Here is an 18,589-nt window from a genome sequence, read left to right on the forward strand (position 1 = left end):
TAAAAGAGATCAAAGAAACTCAAATACTTTCATGGATATAAAAAGATAGATCTGATCGTAAACTCTAAGTTCATCGGATCACAACAAACACACCGCAAAAAGAGTTACATCATATGGATCTCCAAGAGACCATTGTATTGAGAATTCAGCGAGAGAGAGGGAGCCATCTAGCTACTAACTACAGACCTGAAGGTCTATAGACTACTCATGCATCATCGGAGAGGCACCAATGGAGGTGGTGAACCCCATCCAAGATGGTGTCTAGATTGGATCTGGTGGTTCTGGACTCTGCAGCGGCTGGATCAATATTCTGTTGACTCCCCTAGGGTTTTGGGAATATTGGGGTATTTGTAGAGCAAAGAGGCGGTCCGGGGGACCGGGGGCACCTGAGGTGGGCACAACCCACCAGGTCGCGCCTGGGCCTCCTGGCGCGCCCTGGTGGGTTGTGCTCTCCTCGGAGTACCCCCCCCCAGGCGCAGCCAGGGCCAATTAGGTGTCTTCTGGTCCATAAAAAATCTCCGTAAAGCTTCGTGGCATTTTGGACTCCGTTTTGTATTGATTTTCTGCGATGTAAAAACATGCAAAAAACAGCAACTGGCACTTGGCACTATGTCAATAGGTTAGTACCAAAAAATGATATAAAATGATTATAAAACATCCAAGATTGATAATATAACAGCATGGAACAATCAAAAATTATAGATACATTGGAGACGTATCAGTTCCCAAGACTACATCAAGTTCTACTTCATCAAGTACGACTACAACTCCAAGGATTCCCATCAAGTTGATGTGGGTCCCAAAGAAGAAGAACTAGAGAGTTCTTGAGGGTGACAGCGCCAACATACTTCATTCATATTCATTTTGGCAAGAACAAGTGCAATCAACTTTCATATCTTGCACTAGTTCAAGGAGTCACAAACCCTCTTGTTGGTAAGACAAGGTACAAGGTAACCTAATGCTTCCATGGACATCATCATATGTGTATTTCACTCTATGTCTATGGATATCCTTGTGTGTTCCCTGTGGGACTAACCCATGTAGGTATTGAAAGTGCAACTCACTCCAATGGATTGCTCCAAATGATCTACATCAACATTGAGCATCCACATCTTCAACACCTACATGAAGTCATCATCGACAAAACCCAAGGTTAGTTCATCCCTCTAAGGGGGGATATCACATCTAAGGGGCGATTTTCTCTAAGAATTGAGCTAAAGCAACTTTAATGATGTGAACAAAACAATGCTTTATGTAAAAGTGGTAACCCCACTTGTGCTTAAACGATGAGTGTGACCTACGATCAAATGTTTTCATTTGACTCCTCAGTCAATATACTCATATATAAATGACCTAGTCATCGCCAATTGCTTGATAGATGCTAGAGTGTTTGTGCATGCTTTGCCACATATTTTATTCGCTATCTTATTGTGTGAGAATGTTCGTTGCATAATTTTCTCCATTCGAGGACATCCATTTGTTGCTTTGATTGTTTGATTTTTCTTTTTGCCAAATGGATGGACAAGAATGCCTAAGTACTCTCTCTAGCTATCTATGATTTTCTCGTCTCAAAATCTATTCATGCTACATCACAAAGTTTGAACAAGTCGAATTCGGACCCTCCGGGTGAGGAGCACTCGGAGCCACCGATCCGTCCAGGGCTTAAACTTCCAAAACCTCTTAATGCATCTCGGTCAGACCAATTCACTCCTACTCGGTCTCACCAAATTCATTAAGTTGATCTAGGTTATCATCTTGGTGAAACCAATTAGAATAATTCGGTTACACCGAGTTGCAGCAACTGCTAGCAGTTTTTCATCTCGGTGCCACCGAGTCGTTCCACTCGGTCACACCGACAGTGACTGGGTATATATACCACAGGTTGAAAATTTGGAAATTTCTCCAAACCACTCGTCCACGCCTCCCAGCTCTGCCACTGGTCTCCGTCACCGTGAATGGGAATCTCACCACCGTTGTCGCTGTAGCAAGTTCGTCGCCAAGTTAGGGTACGGACTTGACCTCTTTGTGCGTTCTCTTACTCTGATTCTTGCACAAAGATCATTGCCATTGTTCTTTCCACGAATGAGGTCAATCTATCCACCAAAAGAATACTTTAGAATAGATTTGATGCAAAAACATAGGGTTAGGTTTCCGCCGAACTCATCTCGGACCGACGGATCTGAGGATCTCGGTCTCACCGATTTGCCTCAGTACATTGCACAAGTACAGCTCGGTCTGACCGAAGTGTACTGATCGGGGTGACCGATATCACTTACTCTGTGAAACCCTAGCATCTCGGAGTCACCGAACTGCATTTCGGTCTGAGCGAAACTGTGTGTTTAGACTCTGTTTGTGCTTCGGTGTCACCGAGTTTCTCAAATTGGTAGTTCCGAAATGCTTTCTGCAGAAAACTAAAGTTAAGTTCTTGTCTCAATATTTTTGCAAAATAGATGTACTTTGTGATGCTATCCACTCTATCTATATCCATCTATTCGCCAGGCCAGTTTCAGATATGTCAGAGGGCAATGACAGCCAGAAAAGGTCTGAAGAGCAAGTGAATCTCAATGAGGGCACTAGTCCCTCAAGCAGTGATACGTCTTCAACGTATGTATAATTTTTGATTGTTCCATGCTATTATATTATCTGTTTTGGATGTTTAATGGGCTTAATTATGCACTTTTATATTATTTTGGGACTAACCTATTAACTGAAGGCCCAGTGCAAATTGTTGTTTTTTGCCTATTTTAGTGTTTCGCAGAAAATGAATATCAAACGGAATGAAACCTTCGCGAGGATCTCTATTGGAACAAACGCAATCCAGAAGACTTGGAGTGGAGGTCAAGGAAGCAACAAGGCGGCCACGAGGTAGGGCGGTGCGCCCAATGGGGGCAGGCATGCCCCCCACCCTCGTGGGCCCCTTGTGGCTCCACCGACCTACTTCTTTCGCCTATATATACTCTTATACCCTGAAAACATCCAGGGGAGCCAAGAAACCACTTTTCCACCGCCGCAACCTTCTGTACCTGTGAGATCCCATCTGGGGACCTTTTCCGACGATCTGCTGGAGGGGGATTCGATCACGGAGGGATTCTACATCAACACCATAGCCTCTCTGATGATGTGTGAGTAGTTTACCACAGACCTTCGGGTCCATAGTTATTAGCTAGATGGCTTCTTCTCTCTATTTGGATCTCAATACAAAGTTCTCCTCGATGTTCTTGGAGATCTATTCGATGTAATTCTTTTTTGCAGTGTGTTTGCCGAGATCCAATGAATTGTGGGTTTATGATTAAGATTATCTATGAACAATATTTGATTCTTCTCTGAATTCTTGTATGCATGATTTGATATCTTTGCAAGTCTCTTCGAATTATCAGTTTGGTTTGGCCTACTAGATTGATCTTTCTTGCAATAGGAGAAGTGCTTAGCATTGGGTTCAATCTTGCAGTGTCCTTTCCCAGTGACAGCAGGGGAAGCAAGGCACGTATTATATTGTTGCCATCGAGGATAAAAAGATGGGGTTTATATCATATTGCTTGAGTCTATCCCTCTACATCATGTCATCTTGCCTAATGCGTTACTCTGTTCTTATGAACTTAATACTCTAGATGCATGTTGGATAGCGGTCGATGTGTGGAGTAATAGTAGTAGATGCAGAATCGTTTCGGTCTACTTGACACGAACGTTATGCCTATGTTCGTGATCATGCCTAGATATCATCATAACTATGTGCTTTTCTATCAATTGCTCGACAGTAATTTGTTCACCCACCATAATTGATGCTATCATGAGAGAAGCCACTAGTGAAACCTATGGCCCCAGGTCTACTTTACATCATATTATTTTCCCGTCAACTAGCTATTTCTCTCACCGTTTATTTTGCAATCCTTACTTTTCAATCTATACAACAAAAATACCAAAAATATTTATCTTATTATCTCTATCAGATCTCACTTTCGTAAGTGAGTGTGAAGGGATTGACAACCCTTTTATCACGTTGGTTGCGAGGTTCTTGTTTGTTTGTGCAGGTACTAGGCGACTTGCGTGTAGTCTCCTACTGGATTGATACCTTGGTTCTCAAAAACTGAGGGAAATACTTACGCTACTTTGCTGCATCACCCTTTCCTCTTCAAGAGAAAACCAACGCATGCTCAAGAGGTAGAAAGAAGGTTTTCTGGTGCCGTTGCCGGGGAGATCTACGCCAAGTCAAGACATACCAAGTACCCATCATAAACTCTTCTCCCTCACATTACATTATTTTCCATTCGCCTCTCGTTTTCCTCTCCCCTACTTCACCTTTGCCTTTTCTTCGCCTTCTTCCCGTATGTATCTTTGTTTGTGTTTCCATGTGCCTTCTATTTGCTTGCATCTTTGCTTGCTAAAAATCTATTGATATGGATCCACTTAAAGTGTTCTACTTGGATCATCGTCGATCCTTATGCGCTCTGCTGAAACCCCAACTAGCCTAGTTGATGGGAAATCTTTAGATGAGCATACTCATTTTGTGCATCACCGTTTGTCTGAAAAAGGGAGACTCTTATGGGATCAAATAAACATATTCTTGTGTTATGCTTGGAATCTTTGTGAAATTTACGATTTTACTTGTTGCTCTAATAACCCTAAAAACACCTCCCCTACCTATGTGGGTTTAATGATAATGAAATATTATCTTATTATGCAAAGGGTGTTCATAGTTACTACGATATCGATCAAATTGAAGAATTTGTTGCTTTTAAGGGTGCTTATGAAGTTGCTTCTTTGATTGAAAAGTATGATATTACTCCCTACGAATCTGAAAATTTTGACATACTTAAATATTGCTATGAAAACTATGCTCATAATGTCTATGTCAAAGAATTTATTGAAAGAATGACCGTTGCTTGGGAAGAAAATAATGATATGCATGAATCTATAGATAATTATGATTCCGGTGATTTCATTGAAATAACCCTTGATGAACATGATGCTTGCTATTCTTGTGGCCATGATGCCAATTTTTATGAAGATGAGTTTGCTATAGTTCCTTATGTTAAACATGAGATCATTGCTATTGCACCCATACTTGATAGTTCCTTCGATGAAAAGCATGATTGTAATGATGTTATTATAAATTCCCTTAATGACAATTGTGTTAATGATATGCAAAGCCTCAAGCTTGGGGATGCTAGTTTTTCTATGACTACTATTTGTTGCAATGATCCTGATTGGGGTGATTCTTCTTATGATCTTGAAAATTTATTTAAGCCCCATGATGAATATAATATTGATAATAATGTTTGCAATAATATTGAAAGTGGGTTTGGAAGAGTGTCAACTTTAGATCCCACATATTTGGAGGATGTTCAATCTTATGAAGTTTTTGATAAAAGTGGGTTTGCAGAGGTCATGACTTTAGTTAATGTTAATCCCACTATTTTGGAAGAGTGTCAACTTTGCATACATGTGGATCGTGTTAAGAATATGTTTTGTGGTAGCTATATTGTTGAATTTGGTTATGATCCTACATGTAATTATTATGAGAGAGGAAAATATGGTTGTAGAAATTTTCATGTTACAAAATTACCTCTCGTTATGTTGAGATTGCTATTGCTTCTTTCTCCTTCCTTGCATACGCTAGTTTTTGCTTGTCTTGATAATTTGTTTGCTTATATAATGCCTATGCATAGGAAGTATGTTAGACTTATATGTGATTTTCATATGCTTCATGATGTTCCCTTCGTGTTTCAATTGCTATCTTTCATGTGGGCATCATTAAAATTATAGATGCCTAGCTAGGGGCGTTAAACGATAGCGCTTGTTGGGAGGCAATCCAATTTTATTTGTGTTCCTTGCTTTTTGTTCCTTTTTAGTAATAAATAAATCATCTATCCTCTGTTATGACTGTGTTTTTTATGTTTTAATTAGTGTTTGTGCCAAGTAAAGCCTTTAGGATCTTCTTGGATGATTGTTATTTGATCTTGTTGAAAAAAACAAAAAGTATGCGCTCATGAGAATAATTTTCATTTTTTACCAGAGAGTGATAAAATACTGATTCCAACTGCAGTAGATCAATATAAAAATTATTTAGGACTTCCTAATTTCTCAGGATTTTTGGAGTTACAGAAGTATTCTAAACCTACAGATTACTACAGACTGTTCTGTTTTGACAGATTTTGTTTTTCATGTGTTGTTTGCTTATTTTGATGAATCTATGGCTAGTATCGGGGGGTATGAACCATAGAGAAGTTTGAATAAATTAGATTTAATACCTAAATAAAGAATGATTTTATTACAGTACCTTAAGGTGGTGATTTTTTTTCTTATACTAACGGAGTCATGAGATTTACTGTTAATTTTTGTGTTGTTAAGTTTTTGGGTAAAGATTTGATGGATTTCGGAACAAGGAGTGGCAAGAGCCTAAGCTTGGGGATGCCCAAGGCACCCCAAGGTAAAATTCAAGGACAACCAAAAGCCTAAACTTGGGGATGCCCCAGAAGGCATCCCCTCTTTCGTCTTCATCTATCGATAACTTTACTTGAGGCTATATTTTTATTCACCACATGATATGTGTTTTTCCTGGAGCGTTTTGTATGGTTTGAGTCTTTGATTTTAGTTTAACACAATCATCCTTGCTGTACACACCTTTTGGGAGAGACACACATGAATCGAAATTTATTAGAATACTCTATGTGCTTCACTTATATCTTTTGAGCTAGATAATTTTGCTCTAGTGCTTTACTTATATCTTTTTAGAGCACGGTGGTGGTTTTATTTTATAGAAATTATTGATCTCTAATGCTTCACTTATATTATTTTGAGAGTCTTTTAGAACATCATGGTAATTTGCTTTGACTATAAAATTAGTCCTAATATGATAGACATCCAGGACGGGTATAATAAAAACTTTCATATAGAGTGCATTAAATGTCATCACAGAAGCTTGATACTTGATAGTTGTTTTGAGATATAAAGATGGTAATATTAGAGTTGTGCTAGTTGAGTAATTGTGGAATTGAGAAATACTTATGTTGAAGTTGGCAAGTCCTGTAGCATGTATGTATGGTAAACGTTGTGTAACAAATTTGAAGCATGGGGTGTTCTTTGATTGCTTTCCTTATGAGTGGCGGTCGGGGACGAGCGATGGTCTTTTCCTACTGTGACGCCCGGGTAATTAAGCTACAGTAACCTCTGCTAATGATGCCATGTCACCTCGATTACTGTTGCTAAGTTCGCGTTAGTTTGAAACCGATTCAAATTCGAATTCAAAATAGAGGCAAACATCAAAAGTTTTTCAAATATTAAAACAAAAATGTTCGAAGTGTTGCAAACAATCCTTGAATAATTATCATAGTGGACCAACATTTTTATAAGGTGTTTAATCGCCCCAATATAATAAATCAATGTCTATGATAATAATTTAAATGCCTTTTTAAAACTGTATAAATTACAAACTATTTTAATTTGATGCCAAACTTAATGTGGAAGTAGCTTGATTTATAATTCAATTTTAGGTGCAAGTTTCTTATTTTATGAAACTATTTTTGCTTTAGAAAAATAAAACAAAACTGAAACTAAATAAAAAGAAAAACAAAGTAAAACTGTAAAAGGAAAAAAAGCCCCCCCCCCCCCGCGCTGGGCCTCAGCCCAGCTGGCCATCCAACCAGGCCGGCCCACCCCACTCCCCATAACCCCCACTCCCCCCTCGGTCCAACCCACCGACACCCCCGCCCCCACTCCCCCGAAATATCTCCCCCTCTCTCCCCCGATTGGATCGGGATCGGAGGAGGAGGCCGCCGCTCGCCGCGCCAGGACGTTGACGCCCGAGACCCACCTCGTCGGCCCGCACCTCCTCCCCGCCGGCCTGCTTTCCCTCCGCCACGTCGTCCCCGACCTTCCCCCCCCCCCAGCACCATTGCCCCGTCCCTACTCCTCGCCGTGAGCCTCGACTCTCCTGGTCGCGCTCACGGCCATGGCCACGTCCCGCGCGTGCACGTCACCCGCTCCGGCGCCCGTCGCACGCCCTCCCCCGCTCACTGCGTCGCGCACCCTAGAACCCCTGCTGTTGCTCCCTCGCGCGGCCTACGCTAGCGCCTCGCTCGCCGCCGCGCGAACCGCCCCTAACCTCGCCCACCGGCCACCGCGACTAGCGCCCGGCTCCCCTCGTCCCTGCCTGTGGCCGCCTTGGCCGAGGCCAGCCGCCGCTCGGCCCGCCGCTTCCCCCCCCCCCCCCCCCCCCCCCCCCCCCCCCCCCCCCCCCCCCCCCCCCCCCCCCCTTCGCGTCCGCCCCGCTGCTTGCCGTCCCGCTCACGCGCGTGCTCGCCCAGCACGCGCCTCGCCCGCGCTCCCGCTCACTGGCATGCCCCCATGCCGCGCCGCGCGCCATGGCTACAGCCGTTCCTCCCATGCTCCGCTCTGCTACTCCGCCGTAATGCGCGCTGCCGTCACCGTCGTCGCCTCGCCCCCCTTGCTCACCTGCACGCATCCGGGCCTGCCGCTGCCGCGGCCACCCTGTGCCTCCCCGTCCGCGCCTTGCTCACCCTGCTCCGGCGACGCCCACGTCTGCTGGCCCCGCCGCCGTCCTTGCCTACTCGGCCCTACCGCTCGCCGGCGCTGGCCGGCCCTCCCCAGACCTCGCCGGCCCCCGCCCCGGACTGCCACGCCTGTCGCCGCCCCGCGTGCCCCTGGGCGTGCACCCGCTCGGGCTGCGCCCAGCGCCCGCACCCGCGGCGCCTGTTCAGGCGGCGCCCGCAGCACCCGAACCCACTATGGCCCTAGGGCCAATGACAAGTGGGGCCCTGCCCCAGAACATTTGAAAAAAATAAAATAAAAAAATAATTAATAAAATTGATAATTAATTAATTAATGAAAGAATTAATTAACTTAATTAATTTTGATTAATTAACCTAATCAATTAACTAAACTAATTAAATTGTTAGTTAATTAATTAATTAGTCAATGATAGTGGGGCCCACCCCTAATTAATTCTGATTAGGTTAATTAAAATTTGGATAATAAAAATGCGTCACTGACCAGTGGGAACCACTGGTCAGGTTGACCAGTCAACCATGTTGACTGCTGACGTCATGATGATGTCAACAAACACTGTTCTGGATAATGTTGAATTAAATTAATTAAATAAATTCTAAAATTAATTTAAATCTTTTAAAATTAATATAAAATAAACCGTAGCTCGAATGGAAAAACTTTGTACATGAAAGTTGCTCAGAACAACGAGATGAATCCGGATACGCAGTCCGTTGGTCCGCCACGCATCCCTAGCATAGCGAACACGCAACTTCCCCCCTCTGGTTCATCTGTCCGAAAACGTGAAACATCGGGGATATTTTTCCGGATGTTTCCCCCCTTCACCGGTACCACCTCATACCGTGTTAGGGAACCCGTAGCACCACTACTTGTCATGTCATGCATCGCTATGCATCTGTTTATTTAATATTCATTGTTTCTCCCCCCTCTTCTCTCGCTAGACACCGAGACCGACGCCACTGCTACCCAGTACGACTACGGTGTTGACGACCCCTCTCTCTTGCCAGAGCAACCAGGCAAGCCCCCCCCCCTTGATCACCAGATATCGCCTACTCTTCTCTCTACTGCTTGCATTAGAGTAGTGTAGCATGTTACTGCTTTCCATTAAACCTATTCTGATGCATAGCCTGTCATTGTTGCTACAACTGTTGATACCTTACCTGCAATCCTAAATGCTTAGTATAGGATGCTAGATTATCATCAGTGGCCCTACATTCTTGTCAGTCTTCCATGCTATACTATCGGTCCATGATCACATCGGGTGTTGATCACGGGTAAATACATACATATATATACTATACAGGTGGTGACTAAAGACGGGTCGGCTTGTTGAGTACCCGCAAGTGATTCTGATGTGGGGGCTGAAGGGGCAGGTGGCTCCATCCAGGTAGTGGTGTGCCTGAGTTCCCGACGGCCCCCGACTGTTACTTTGAGGCGGAGCGACAGGGCAGGTTGAGACCACCTAGGAGAGAGGTGGGCCTGGCCCTGGTCGGCGTCCGCGGTTATTTCAAAATAACACGCTTAACGAGATCTTGGTATTTGATCTGAGTCTGGCCACTAGCCTATACGCACTAACCAACTACGTGGGAACAGTTATGGGCACTCGACGTCGTGGTATCAGTCAAAGCCTTCGTGACGTCAGCGACGGCGCGCGCCGGGTTGGACCGCGTAACGCAACTTCCTTTGTAATGGAGGTTGCTAGGTCTGCTCTCCGGCCGCCCTCGTAACGTGCAGGTGTGCAATGGGCGATGGGCCCAGACCCCTGCGTGCATAGGAGTTAGACCGGCGTGTTGACCTCTCTGTTGTGCCTAGGTAGGGCTGCGACGTGTTGATCTTCTGAGGCCGGGCATGACCCAGGAAAGTGTGTCCGGACAAAGGGGATCGAGCGTGTTGGGAAATGTGGTGCACCCCTGCAGGGAAGTTTATCTATTCGAATAGCCGTGATCTTCGGTAATAGGACGACTTGGAGTTGTACCTTGACCTTATGACAACTAGAACCGGATACTTAATAAAACACACCCTTCCAAGTGTTAGATACAATCGGTGATCGCTCTCTCACAGGGCGACGAGGGGAGGATCATGGGTTAGGTTTATGTTATGCGATGTTACTTGCTGAACTTACCATCTACTCTCTTCTACATGCTGCAAGATGGAGGTGGCCAGAAGCGTAGTCTTTGATAGTACTAGCTATCCCCCCTTATTCCGGCATTCTGCAGTTCAGTCCACATATGATACCCTTATTCCATTGCATACATATGTAGTGTACCTCCTTGCTTGCGAGTACTTTGGATGAGTACTCACGGTTGCTTTGCTCCCTCTTTTCCCCCTTTCTATACCCGTTTGCTGCGACCAGACGATGGAGCCCAGGAGCCAGATGCCACTGTCGATGACGACTACTACTACTCGGGAGGTGCCTACTACTACGTGCAGCCCGCTGACGACGACCAGGAGTAGTTTATGAGGATCCCAGGCAGGAGGCATGCGCCTCTTTTGATCTGTATCCCAGTTTGTGCTAGCCTTCTTAAGGCAAACTTGTTTAACTTATGTCTGTACTCAAATATTGTTGCTTCCGCTGACTCGTCTATGATAGAGCTCTTGTATTCGAGCCCTCGAGGCCCCTGGTTTGTAATATGATGCTTGTATGACTTAATTTATTTGTAGAGTTGTGTTGTGATATCTTCCCGTGAGTCCCTGATCTTGATCGTACACGTCTGCGTGTATGATTAGTGTATGATTGAATCGGGGGCATCACAAGTTGGTATCAGAGCCGACTGCCTGTAGGAATCCCCCTTCCACACTCCTTGGCCAAAGTTGAGTCTAGACATTATCAAACTTTTTACTAACATGGTTGTGTGCCTTACGGGCCCACGTCACCATTTGGGTGGTATTAGGATCTTTTACTCCTCGATCTTTACTCTGGGACTCTGAACTCTCTTCTACTCGGGTTAAACGAATTTGCTAACTCTAACTCTAGGTTCTTGTAATTACTTCCTTCCGGAGAGCCCCCTTATTACAGATGATCGCTTGCTGCACCAGTAGATTTAGAAGTTACTCTCTGATGTTATCCCAAGAGCTTGTGCTCATTGTGTTTGCAATTCCCTTCCACCGTCAAACCCTATGGATAACTACATGCACTTGCCATTCATACAATCATTCCCCGTTGATCTTGTTATTACAAGATACCCCGAATTTCTCTCTATTGTTCCGAGAATACTTGTGCCTACTGCCTTGCAGTTCCTTGCCACCTCAATACCCCTACGGATAATTCCTCACACTTACCAAGTATCGCTCATCCTCAGTTGTTCAGGTGTTTCACTAAGGTCTTCAAAATACTATTCGATCTTTCGAAAATCCTTAGCAGCTTATTGCTCTTGAAATTCTTGCTTGCTTGCATTATGGTTAATCCCATAAGTATATTAGTCTTATTGGCAGCCCGTGTCACTATGATTTTGAATCCATTGATTCAATATGTTGCGAATGCTCGCAATCCTCAATCAGATCCTAGAAATTATCCTTTCGGCTCAGGCATCATTTTAAGGATGAGCTGGATTTTGACCAATCAAATTGCCATCGATTGTACCCCTAAGGCTACTCAACTTATCCATCCCTAATCAGAGCATTGCTTCTGATCCCTTGTCTTGGAATTCATAATTCCTTTGCATTTGTGCTTTGAGTTAGTCAGTTGTTTCTATAATCTGACCTCCTTGCATTCTTTCTTCCTCTGGTTGAGTACCGATGCTCACATCAGATCCCTTGTGGACCACCAGAACCTTTGTCGGATTTTACCCGACTGTGTCCTTCATATTGAATAACCTTGTGAGCCTTTCCATGGGTAAATAATGCCTTTGGTAAATTGTATTCTCTGCTTTGTGAACCATGCTCTACTTTCGAGCTTGTATTATTTACTCTGAATTTTGTGGTTTATGTTCCTAAGATGCCCTGATGGGTTGAACCTATACCTTCCCTAATCCGTGTGAACCCGAAAGATTTCACGGGTCATACTTATCTAGTATTGCACCAGGTAAAAATTTCAACAACTATTGTCATTTTTGAAATACGAGAGGTGAATGAAAGGTTATGCGTTGAACAAGTGGGAGTCGGCCTTGAACCCTGTGTTCAAGCCCACGGAAACGATGTATACCTTATCATGGAAGCTTCTCTTAAAATAATTATCCCCTTGTTATAAGTTCATATTGTATCTATGGACGTGGTTCCGACCATGTTTCTCCTTGATTCCATTTCTCGTGCAAGTTTGAGCACTTGTCTTCTGCAGATCATTACCCTAGTCCAACCTCTACTTTGATCTGTCGTCAAGTATTACCCCCCTTGGTATCTCGAGATTATCATGGAACTGCATACTTATTATGAGTTCTTCATCAAGTGCTACATTCTCACTGATTCCAATTTTTCACGGGCTCTGAGTTATTAAACACTAAAAGACACCGATAACTGACTCAAGTCCGCACCACGACTAAACAAATCTTGGTAACCTTCATTACTTACGAGTTTGTACCCGATCACGTCCTTCCTACCCTATTTGGCCGTATCATTATTGCGATGATTTTAACTGTGCTACCTGGTCCTTATTTCCGGAGCACAACTTTCGACGATGAGCTAACCTTACATCGACCTTCCTAATCATACCATTTCACCTTAAACAACGAGCTTGGTTTCGAGTTTGTGTCATACCCTTGGTTTCAGTAACCTTTCGCTTCATCATTCCTTTGGCTTGATGTCATCACCGACCGATTACATCTTCATGAATTCTCTCAACAATTGTGTCATGATCATCATCGGCATTCTGAGCTCTTCCAGGATGTCAATTGAGTTCATGATGAGAAATACCATCCTTGCCCTCGATGATCTATATTATCATCGACCACTTTATTGACTTCCCTCCAACACAAACTTGTTCGTGTTTTGTGCTATACCTTGAGATCCTTGATATCCGGCAATTATTCTTCTTTACCCTGGAGTATTACTATCTTATATGTCAAGAATGTCGTGAGAATTTCACCACCTCTTATGAATTCTTGGTACAAGTGATACTTCTTGCCATTTACGTTCATTCCTTGGTCCCCATGTTGTTTCTAACCGGAAAACCGACAATTGAACTTGAGGTGTGAATTCAAAACTTCTAGCAAGCCTATTGCTTTGAAGTGAATGATCGATAGTTTCATTATAATTCTTTTGTTCATTAAGTCACCATTCTAACATTGATTATGCTACCTAAGATCGTATTTCGGGTGCACCTTCTACCAATGTTTAATTGTGTATTGTTTCCTCGAGCATACCTCATTATATCATTTGATCTGACAAATGTTATCTCCTTGTTCACATAATTGTGGAAATCCATATTTTAGTAAAACTCGAGGAATTGTCGCTGAGTCCATCAGCCACCTCCTCGTCCTCTCCTTGGTTTTAATGATGAACTCTTGTTTCGGAACTCGCTTCCATAGTACATTTCCTGAGAATCTTACAATGTCGTCTCGTCAATTGTGTTGCACCTTTTCTTCTCAGGCATCCTAAGTCTGAGGCATCCTGGCACCAATCAGATCTGAATCTCGGTCAGATATGATGATTGGGACATATTTCCAATAGTTATAACATTGGTCTTTATATGACCCGGTAAGATGATGTCATGCCTAGCACACCTGGCCGGAGGCCCTATTGTTATAGTTTCCTTTTCAGCAAGGCTATCCATTCTTTGTGAGGAAACTATAAGACTTATTCTACAAGGTGTTCCTAATGAATCCTTCGCGTATCCAAAGTCTGACATTTGCTTGAAGACAATGTCAATGCTATCTCGAAGCATGTCTGTGGTACCCCGATCTTCGATAAGAACATTTAAAGCACCATGCTAAAATTTCTTTATCAATTATCCAAACACCGTTGTGTGGGTAAAGTCATGAAATTCTCTCCTCTGCCTAAGGAGTTTTCTACATTATATCTTGTCATCGAGATCATGCTCTGCTTGTCCTTCCGAAGGATATACCCTTGAAATATGTGTTTAAACACATTTTCCTTTCCATTGTTCTGTTTAACCTGATGATCACATTTTCCTTTCCATTGATTTGTTTGACCTTTCTTGTGATCTATATAATCTAAGCAGTAGTAATTCACTGCTTATGTAAACACCTCGGTGTACAACTTTGTCAGCAAGACCCTATTACTATTGTTGATGACATTCCGGTAGCCACCGATGGACGAGAACTTTGCCTATAGGTCCGCCTCGTTCAACGAGCAAGAAAATGGTTCTCTTCGTCCCTCGCCCTTGGTACCAATGATGCTGCCAACTAAAGGAAATATGCCCTAGAGGCATAATAAAGTTATTATTTATTTCCTTATTTCATGATAAATGTTTATTATTCATGCTAGAATTGTATTAACCGGAAACATAATACATGTGTTAATACATAGACAAACAGAGTATCACTAGTATGCCTCTACTTGACTAGCTCGTTAATCAAAGATGGTTATGTTTCCTAACCATAGACAAAGAGTTGTTATTTGATTAACGGGATCACATCATTAGGAGAATGATGTGATTGACTTGACCCATTCCGTTAGCTTAGCACTCGATCGTTTAGTATGTTGCTATTGCTTTCTTCATGACTTATACATGTTCCTATGACTATGAGATTATGCAACTCCCGTTTACCGGAGGAACACTTTGTGTGCTACCAAACGTCACAACGTAACTGGGTGATTATAAAGGAGCTCTACAGGTGTCTCCAAAGGTACATGTTGGGTTGGCGTATTTCGAGATTAGGATTTGTCACTCCGATTGTCGGAGAGGTATCTCCGGGCCCTCTCGGTAATGCACATCACATAAGCCTTGCAAGCATTGCAACTAATGAGTTAGTTGTGAGATGATGTATTACAGAACGAGTAAAGAGACTTGCCGGTAACGAGATTGAACTAGGTATTGAGATACCGACGATCGAATCTCGGGCAAGTAACATACCGATGACAAAGGGAACAACGTATGTTGTTATGCGGTCTGACCGATAAAGATCTTCGTAGAATATGTGGGAGCCAATATGAGCATCCAGGTTCCGCTATTGGTTATTGACCGGAGACATGTCTCGGTCATGTCTACATTGTTCTCGAACCCGTAGGGTCCGCACGCTTAAGGTTTCGATGACAGTTATATTATGAGTTTATGAGTTTTGATGTACCGAAGTTAGTTCGGAGTCCCAGATATGATCACGGACATAACGAGGAGTCTCGAAATGGTCAAGACATACAGATTGATATATTGGACGGCTATATTCGGACACTGGAAGTGTTCCGGGTGATTTCGGAGAAAACCGGAGTACCGGAGGGTTACCGGAAACCCCCCGGGAGAAGTAATGGGCCATATGGGCCTGAGTGGAGAGAGTGAAGGGCAGCCAGGGTGGGCCGCGCGCCTCCTCCCCCCTTGGTCCAAATTGGACTAGGAGAGGGGGGCGGCGCCCCCCTTTCCTTCTCCCTCCCCACTTCCTTCCCCCTCCTAGTAGGAGTCCTACTCCTACTAGGAGGAGGACTCCTCCTTGGCGCGCCTATAGGGCCGGCCGGCCTCCTCCCCTTGCTCCTTTATATACGGGGGCAGGGGGCACCCCTAGACACACAAGTTGATCCACGTGATCGTTTTCTTAGCCGTGTGCGGTGCCCCCTTCCACCATAATCCTCGATAATATTGTAGCGGTGCTTAGGCGAAGCCCTGCGACGGTAGAACATCAAGATCATCACCACGCCGTCGTGCTGACGGAACTCTTCCCCGAAACTTTGCTAGATCGGAGTCTGGGGATCGTCATCGAGCTGAACGTGTGCTAAAACTTGAAGGTGTCGTACTTTCGGTGCTTGATCGGTCGGGCCGTGAAGACGTACGACTACATCAACCGCGTTGTGCTAATGCTTCCGCTGTCGGTCTACAAGGGTACGTAGATCACACTCTCCCCTCTCGTTGCTATGCATCACCATGATCTTGCATGTGCGTAGGAAATTTTTTGAAATTACCACCTTCCCCAATAGTGGTATCAGAGCCTAGGTTTTATGCGTTGATGTAATATGCACGCGTAGAACACAAGTGAGTTGTGGGCGATATAAGTCATACTGCTTACCAGCATGTCATACTTTGGTTCGGCGGTATTGTTGGACAAAGCGGCCCGGACCGACATTACGCGTACGCTTACGCGAGACCGGTTCTCCCGACGTGCTTTGCACAAAGGTGGCTAGCGGGTGTCAGTTTCTCCAACTTTAGTTGAACTGAGTGTGGCTACGCCCGGTCCTTGCGAAGGTTAAAACAGCACCAACTTGACAAACTATCGTTGTGGTTTTGATGCGTAGGTAAGGTTGGTTCTTACTTAAGCCCGTAGCAGCCACGTAAAACTTGCAACAACAAAGTAGAGGACGTCTAACTTGTTTTTGCAGGGCATGTTGTGATGTGATATGGTCAAGACATGGTGCTAAATTTTATTGTATGAGATGATCATGTTTTGTAACCAAGTTATCGGCAACTGGCAGGAGCCATATGGTTGTCGCTTTATTGTATGCAATGCAATTGCATTGTAATGCTTTACTTTATCACTAAGCTGTAGCGATAGTCGTGAAAGCATAAGATTGGCGAGACGACAACGATGCTACAATGGTGATCAAGGTGTCGCGCCGATGACGATGGTGATCACGACGGTGCTTCGAAGATGGAGATCACAAGCACAAGATGATGATGGCCATATCATATCACTTATATTGATTGCATGTGATGTTTATCTTTTATGGATCTTATCTTGCTTTGATTGACGGTAGCATTTTAAGATGATCTCTCACTAATTATCAAGAAGTGTTCTCCCTGAGTATGCACCGTTGCGAAAGTTCTTCATGCTGAGACACCACGTGATGATCGGGTGTGATAGGCTCTACGTTCAAATACAACGGGTGCAAAACAGTTGCACACGCGGAATACTTAGGTTATACTTGACGAGCCAAGCATATACAGATATGGCCTCGGAACACGGAGACCGAAAGGTCGAGCGTGAATCATATAGTAGATATGATCAACATAGTGATGTTCACCAATGAAACTACTCCATCTGACATGATGATCGGACATGGTTTAGTTGATTTGGATCACGTGATCACTTAGAGGATTAGAGGGATGTCTATCTAAGTGGGAGTTCTTAAGTAATATGATTAATTGAACTTTAATTTATCATGAACTTAGTCTTGGTAGTATTAGCATATCTATGTTGTAGATCAATAGCTCGCGTTGTTGCTTTCATATGTTTATTTTGATATGTTCCTAGAGAAAATTGTGTTGAAAGATGTTAGTAGCAATGATGCGGATTGGATCCGTGATCTGAGGTTTATCCTCATTGCTGCACAGAAGAATTATGTCCTTGATGCACCGCTAGGTGACAGACCTATTGCAGGAGCAGATGCAGACGTTATGAACATTTGGATAGCTCAATATGATGACTACTTGATAGTTTAGTGCACCATGCTTAACAGCTTAGAATCGGGACTTCAAAGACGTTTTGAACGTCATGGACCATATGAGATGTTCCGGGAGTTGAAGTTAATATTTCAAGCAAATACCCGAGTTGAGAGATATGAAGTTTCCAACAAGTTCTATAGCTAAAAGATGGAGGAGAATCGCTCAACTAGTGAGCATGTTCTCAGATTGTCTGGGTACTACAATCGCTTGAATCAAGTGGGAGTTAATCTTCCAGATAAGATAGTGATTGACAGAATTCTCTAGTCACCATCACCAAGTTAGTAGAACTACGTGATGAACTATAGTGTGCAAGGGATGACGAAAACGACTCCCGAGCTTTTCATGATGATGAAATCGATGAAGGTAGAAATCAAGAAAGAGCATCAAGTGTTGATGGTTGACAAGACCACTAGTTTCAAGAAAAGGGCAAAGGGAAGAAGGGGAACTTCAAGAAGAACGGCAAGCAAGTTGCTGCTCAAGTGAAGAAGCCCAAGTCTGGTCCTAAGCCTGAGACTAAGTGCTTCTACTGCAAAGGGACTAGTCACTGGAAGCGAAACTACCCCAAGTGATTGGCGGATAAGAAGGATG

Source organism: Triticum urartu, chromosome 5 (genome assembly GCF_003073215.2).
Source record: "Triticum urartu cultivar G1812 chromosome 5, Tu2.1, whole genome shotgun sequence".
Classification (NCBI taxonomy): Eukaryota; Viridiplantae; Streptophyta; class Magnoliopsida; order Poales; family Poaceae; genus Triticum; species Triticum urartu.